This window comes from Sturnira hondurensis, unplaced genomic scaffold (assembly GCF_014824575.4).
Source record: "Sturnira hondurensis isolate 20B ecotype Veracruz unplaced genomic scaffold, ASM1482457v3 Scaffold0020398, whole genome shotgun sequence".
Lineage (NCBI taxonomy): Eukaryota > Metazoa > Chordata > Mammalia > Chiroptera > Phyllostomidae > Sturnira > Sturnira hondurensis.
In genome coordinates, this window is record NW_028093029.1 from 371,896 (window position 1) to 379,160 (window position 7,265).

Here is a 7,265-nt window from a genome sequence, read left to right on the forward strand (position 1 = left end):
TTCCCACAAGTCTGTAGGGGTCTCTCTTGCTCCCAGCTCATTGCAGTGTCTGCACCCGTGTACGTTTACTCCGCCCAGAGACCCTTTCTCTTTTTTCTCTCCGAGGTTGACTATAATCTAAAATACACATTAATTTTAGACATGTTTTAATACTCATTGAGAGTAATTTTAATGATTTTATTCTTTATTTATTTGTTTGTTTATTTAAGGAAAGAGCTGTGTTCAGGTTGTGTTTTTAAATACTGACTTCGGGGGGAGACTGGGGTGGGAGGAGTGTGGACTTGGGAGGAGCAGAGGTCCAAATGCTGTCCCCCTCTCTGGGGCCTTGGCACCGTGGCCTGGGAGTGGAGGCGATGACGCCCTGGAGCAGCTGCACAGGCCTGACACCCAGACCCTTTAAAGGCCCCTGGCAGGTTTCCATTCTGGTCACGGACGCTGTAGCTACTGACCCCCCACACCCCACCCCACCCCACCCCAGGGCCGACCCTCTGAACACACAGTGCCTTTGCCCCTCGGCCCCACTCCCCTGGGCCTTTCTTTGTGTGTCTGTTTCAGCACTTGAGAAGGGGACCCTGACACCCAGTCCTCATCTTACATCCTTCAGAAACACCAGTGGCCGTGAGTGGGGAGAGTTTCTCAAGGCTCCAAGCAGACTGGTGCTGTTTCCATAGGCAGACAGTCACCTTCTCCCAGAGCCTCGACCAGTCAGCCCTCCACCCGTGTTCCCGGACACAGAGGAAGGCGCTACTCCGGTTGTGTTACAGAGGAGACACGCACGTAGGTATTAACTGAGTCGCGCACCTTAATCATCTTCCTGGGTCTGTTTTTTTTTAAGTAAGGATAGTACATCTGGCATTTGAATGAACTTAGAACCCAATTCCTCAAAGCACGTGAGGGCTGTGTGTGGGGAACGAGCATCTAAGCCTGCCTTCCCCTCCCACAATGCCGAGGGGCGGGGGTGAGGATGGCGCTCTCGTCCGGGCGTCCAGGCTGCCCCTTCAATGCCTGTCACGGNTGAGAAGGGGACCCTGACACCCAGCCCTCATCTTACATCCTTCAGAAACACCAGTGGCCGTAAGTGGGGAGAGTTTCTCAAGGCTCCAAGCAGACCGATGCTGTTTCCGCAGGCAGACAGTCACCTTCTCCCAGAGCCTCGACCAGTCAGCCCTCCACCCGCGTTCCCGGACACAGACAAAGGCGCTACTCTGGTTGTGTTACAGGGGAGACATACATGCAAGCATTAACTGAGTCGCGCACCTTAATCATCTTCCTGGGTCTGTTTTTTTTTAAGTAAGGATAGTACATCTGGCATTTGAATGAACTTAGAACCCAATTCCTCAAAGCACGTGAGGGCTGTGTGTGGGGAACGAGCATCTAAGCCTGCCTTCCCCTCCCACAATGCCGAGGGGCGGGGGTGAGGATGGCGCTCTCGTCCGGGCGTCCAGGCTGCCCCTTCAATGCCTGTCACGGGGAGAAGGGGACAGCCACCGCCAGATAACCCCATCCAGGGAGAGTGACGCTGTGTGGACAGCAGCAGACCCACACCCGACGCCGGTGTCACGCTCTCAGCCAGCCATGCCGTTCCCCCTCAGCACGAGAGGGTGTCTGTGCTGGCTGGCTCTGCCCTGAACGCGCCGTGAGGATCTCGAATTATCCCAGTGTCCGCGCATGATGGCCGTGCTCGTAAAAACTCCTGAAATCACTTCCAGTTCTGGGCGTTTCGTGTCTGGAGCCGTGTGGCGAGTCCCACTAGAGGAGCTTACCCGTTTGGGGTTCAGTCTCTAGCAGAGTGGGTTTTCTTGTTACATTAAAAGGCACACCAGCTGTCTGCTGAAGCCACAGTGGGGGAGTCGCGATGCAGTAAAGACGTCCTCACAGGGCGACGCCTTCCTGGGACTGGACGGTCCTTGCACTGGGAAGAGTCCGTATGGTTCCAGACTGGGGGTGCTGTAGACGGGGAGGGGGGGGCAGCCCGCACGGAGCCCCTGATGGAAACGCTCCGGGAGCTGTGCTTGTCGGACTCCGGAGTCAGGCCTTCTGTTTGCGCTTCTGCTCGAACCTGGGTGCTGGCCAAGCCGCTCCCAGTCTGCACCCAGGCCCCCGACGCCTGCCCCAGCCAGGCAGGCAGCGAGCCAGGCTTAATTAGCCCCAAACCTGACCTCTGACCTTCCTTGGGGGAAGCAGATTCAGACGAGTTTATTGCCCTCATACATAATGCTCAAGAGAGCCCTTTAAAAACATCACTGGGCAACCTGTCTGACTGCCTTGCATTATTTATCGCACACGGGCTCTTCCTCCTCTTCCACCCTGGGTCTCCTGGGGACGCCTCTGCAGCGGGAGAGGCGCGGGGCCCGAAGGAGCACAGTGACAATGAGGCTGAGGGCAGAGCACATCTTGGCCACCGGCCTGGAGGACAGATGACACCACCTCTGATGCCTAAGCCCTGGCAGGACCAGGGACAGCATGAGACGCATCAGTAGACGTAACTGTCTGACCGGCCGTGTTCTGCTGTAGAACAGATTGCGGGTGGGGAGCGTGAACCCGCAGAAGCCGGCTGAACTGCAACCCCGCCCTCGGGTCAGGGGCCCTGGAGCCGGGGAGGGTCAGCTGCGGGGTCTGGCCACTGCCTTCTCCACCCCGGGAGAGCCCGTGACACCTGGGCCGCGGGCAGGCTTGGTATCCATGTTCATAAAAGACTCTGAACACGCACCAGTCTGCTTTTCTAATATGTTAACAGCCCTTCAGGTTTCCACGATGTCTTTGATTGGGAAAAAGTAATATGAGCAGCTTATAAATTATTCAGGTTCCCTTTCCAATGGAGACTCGTGTAGAAGCTGGGTTTGCGTTTTCCTTGGGACACCCGCCAACTGCCCTGGTAGCTTTCAAATGTAGAAATCGCACATGCGTGATTTCAGGGGAAACTTCCTCCAACTGCCTCCTCCTCCCCGTGGGTGTGCGACAGGCAGAGTGGCATCTCCAAGCCGGACCCGCCCGCGGTCCTTCTCTCGGAGATGGTGTCGGCCATCAGTGTGGATTCCTGCGGCTCCGTTATCCGGGAGATCTGGGTCCCCCACGGGCCACTGGTGCGCGCCCAGCCCGCGGAGGCGGGGCCGGTTCTGCCCTCCTGGTGCTGACACAGAACCTGGCACAGGGCGGGTTCAGGGGTGACACAGGTGACGAGCTCCATGGCGACTGAGGGTGGAATCTGCTGGGCCTGGGCAGCATTGAAAACCAGCAAACCTTGACTCAAATATGTCCCACCTGGTCTGCTCGGCAGCCACCCCAGTGGCGATGTTAAAACTGGAGAATTTCGCTGAGAGCCCAGGTTTCTGGCTGCTTGTCGAAAGTGGGGAACTGTAGTGACACCGAGATGCGTGCCCACGTGGCCCACACCGTGGGACTTGCGGGTTTTCACAAGACAATGTCTTCTCAGGTAGTGTGGGCATTCCAGGTTTCCCAATACTTACAAAGCACAGGTTTCCAGTGACTCTGGCAATAGTTTTCCTGCTGCAAAGGTGATTGTGTTCTTGTGTTTTTATATTCCACCCAATTTTGTATTAGTTTCAGGTGTGCAGCGTGGTGACCAGACAATCAGGCACTTGACAGAGTGAACCCCGATATTTCCAGCACCCACGTGGTGCCACCCAGAGGAGCACCGAGTATGTTCCCTGAGCTGCGTTCTTGCCCCTGTGCCCGTCCTGTGACCACCAATCTGTGCTTCTCAGCCCCTCACCCCTTCCACCCAGCTCCCCGGCACCCCTCCCCTCTGACAGCTGTCAGTCTGTTCTCCGTGTCCGTGAGTCTTTCTGTTTTGTTTGTTAGTTTATTCTGTTCATTAGAGTCCACGTGTGAGTGAGATAATACAGTACTTGTCCTTCTCTGACTGGCTTATCTCACTCGGCATAATGCTCTCCAGGTCCACCCACGCTGTCACAAAGGTAAGATACCTTTTTTAGGGCTGAGTAGTACTCCACCGTGTGAGTGGCCCCCAGCCTTTCTATTCACTCACCCACTGATGGGCACTTGGGCTGCCTCCAGTCTCGGCCACCGTAGGCAACGCTGCAGTGAACACAGGGGTGCACGTCCCCTTTTGAATCAGTGTTTTGGGTTCCTTCGAATATATTCCCAGAAGTGGAATCACTGTATCAAAAAGCAGTTCCATTTTTAATTTCTTGAGGTATCTCCATACGGCTTTCCACAGGGGCTGCACCGGTCTGCATTCCCACCAACAGTGCACGAGGGTCCCCTTTCCCCACGTCCTCACCAGCACTTGCTGTCTGTTGATTGACTGATGACGGCCATTCTGACAGGTGGGAGGTGACATCTCACTGTGGTTTTCACCTGCGTCTCTCTGATGGCTAGTGATGCTGAGCATCTTTTCAGATGTCTATTGGCATCTGTGTGTCCTCTTTGGAGAAGGGTCTGCTCAGGTCTTCTGCTCATTTTTTAATGCGATTGTTTTTTTGGTGTTGAGTTTTGTAAGTTCTCTATAAGTTTTGGATATCGGTCCTTTTTAAGATATATCATTGATGAATATGTCCTCCAACACAGTGTGGTTGTCTTTTCATTTTGCTGAAGATTTCCTTTGCTGTGCAAAGCTTTTTTAGTTTGGTGTAGTCCCATTTGTTTTCTTTTCTTTTGTTTCCCTTGCCCAACAAGATATGTTAGGGAGAAAGTACTGCTGAGAGAAAGGTCAGTGGTTTCACTGCTAGATTTCCTTCTTTGATTTTTATAGTTTCGAGTCTCCCATTTGAGCGTCTAACCCCTTTAGGGTGTATTCTCAGATACAGTGTAGCAGGTCATCGACGTGTGACAAATCAGTGAAACAGACGACAGACTGCAAATGACATCCGAATGGACAACATGACATTGCTGCTAACCGCGGGGACTTTCGGTGCCAGGAAATGTGCTCGCTGGTGGCAGTGACCTTGAGAGCTCTCCAGAACCTGCCTTGCTGGCCGACACTGCATTTTCTGTCCTGACCAGGGCCGGACACCAGGGCTCCCTGCCTGGTCCCCAGCCCGGGGTCAAAGACGGGGCGTGTGGACCTCGGACGTGAGACGAGCAGAAGGGGAAGGTGAGGGGAGGTTGGAGGAGGCCCCTAGAAGGCCCCAGTGACAACGCCCGGGCGAGCTGCTGCCGCGCCCTCCCAGCCCACCTTCGATGGAGCACGTCCTTCACCCAGCTCACTCAGGGGGCCGCATGCCGTCAGGCTGGCTGTGACAGCGAGCACAGTGTCCCTTCCTAGTGATCCTGGGGCCATCGGGGAACCTTTGTACGTATGTGTCAAAGGGAATTTCATCTCCAAATTTCAAGTGAACCGTAAACATTGTATTTGTTTTTAGGTAGATACCATGTGCGAAACTGAACTTTATTTCTTGTGCTACCTAAACATAAGTGAGACTGTGATTCGGCCCCCCCAGAGGTCACAGAGGAGAACCTGAGGGTCACTCCTTTGTGAACCCACCACACACACACACGCACAGCGGGGTCACTGTCCCCCAGAGAGTCACTGTTCCCCGTGTGAGGACCAGAAGCCGATGTAAGTAAGCTTTTCCTGTTTTGCTAATTCTAAAAATAGCTATTCAAAATAACAGGAAATTTAAAACAAGACTTGATTGAAAGAGAAGGAAAATACACACACATGTTAACACAGGCAAGTTTCTTATTATTTTAAAATACAGTTACTGTTCCGAGCTTCACAGCTGAGCTGGTCTGTGCACTGGAGGCTAAGGAAGTCTCCGACGATGACAGCTCGCTGACGGGCTTCCCTCACTCGTCTGCAGCAGGAGTTCCTCCCTCCCTTTCTGAGCTTGGAGGGAAGCAGAGTGATGGCGGCGAGCCGACGCAACCCAGACTGGCATTTCATTAGGCAAATGCTCCTTCCAAACGAAACCCCCTCCTGCTGACATCATCAAACTCACGAGACTTCCGATTTAAGATGGCGGGAGAAAACCGAGGTCCCAAAGGCACCAGAACAACCCGTGAGGGCGGAGGGGCGTCCACTGGGCTCTTTCAGTGGGAGACAGTGTGACAAGTTCACAACGCAGTGTTTTCTGCAACTAAAACTGTGTAGGCTGGTTTATTTTTATCAATCACGTGAGAGTCTATGTTGTAGATTTTCTAGTTCAGTTACTATGTCTAGGAGAGGAAAATCATGATCCATGACGCAGTGCGTTAGAATATGTATTAAACGAAAACGGCAGCATAGACCCCAGTCCAGGGGTGTTGGTCCTGGTGACGGGAGGAGGGCGGACCGACAACGGTGAGCAGCAGAAACTGGAGGTTTGTGTACGGGACGAGAGGAGAGAGGGAGAACACAGGGAAAGAGGGGAGTCTGTATGCAAAGGACACTTGAGAAGCTTGAAGGGAGCCAAAGCGAGATGTGGGGCCTTCGGGGCATCACTACACCTTCAGAGGGACCCGCTAAGTCAGTGCACGGGGTGGGGGGGGGCGAGGGGGGGCTGATAGGGCTCATGTTGGATGTCGTTGCGGGCTCCTCTGCACTTAGGTGTCACCCTGGACAAACTGTGTGGTTTGTGGGGAGACCAACAAAGTTCCGTGGGCTCAGCTCTTTCAATGACATTGCTCATTCCATGTATCAAATATTCCCCGAGGCCTCCCTAGAAGGAGGTAGGATTCCGTCATCAGAGATGCATCGTGACAAAGACGGGGTCGCTTTGGCTGCGGTGTTTACTGTCTCTGGGGAAGACAAACGATCAGGAATAGACAAATAGATACAGAAGCCGTGGGTCGTGTTCTCGGCTACTGCCCTGGTCACTGCGCATCACAAGGAGGTTCAGGGGTTGGGGGGGGGGCGCACAGAGACTGCAGGACTGTGTCCCCTTGGGAAGCGAGCCTCCCTGGGCACTGGGTCCCCAGGTGAGCCCCTGGGGACCATGGTGGCAAGGACACGGGTAGCACCTGCCTTTGTGGGGCTCCCGGCCCCTCATCTGCAGAACGCGGGCATTATTAGCTGGTCACCGGGACCTGCATGGTTCGCTGTCCCATGCTGCTGCCGTGTTGACACACCGTGTCCCCACACCATGTCCCCGTCCCTACTCCTGGCTCTCGGCCTGGAGCAAGGCCGGCCTTGCNGGGGGGGGCTGATAAGGCTCATGTTGGATGTTGTTGCGGGCTCCTCTGCACTTAGGTGTCGCCCTGGACAAACTGTGGGATTCGTGGGGAGACCAACAAAGTTCCGTGGGCTCAGCTCTTTCAAAGACATTGCTCATTCCGTGTATCAAATATTCCCCGAGGCCTCC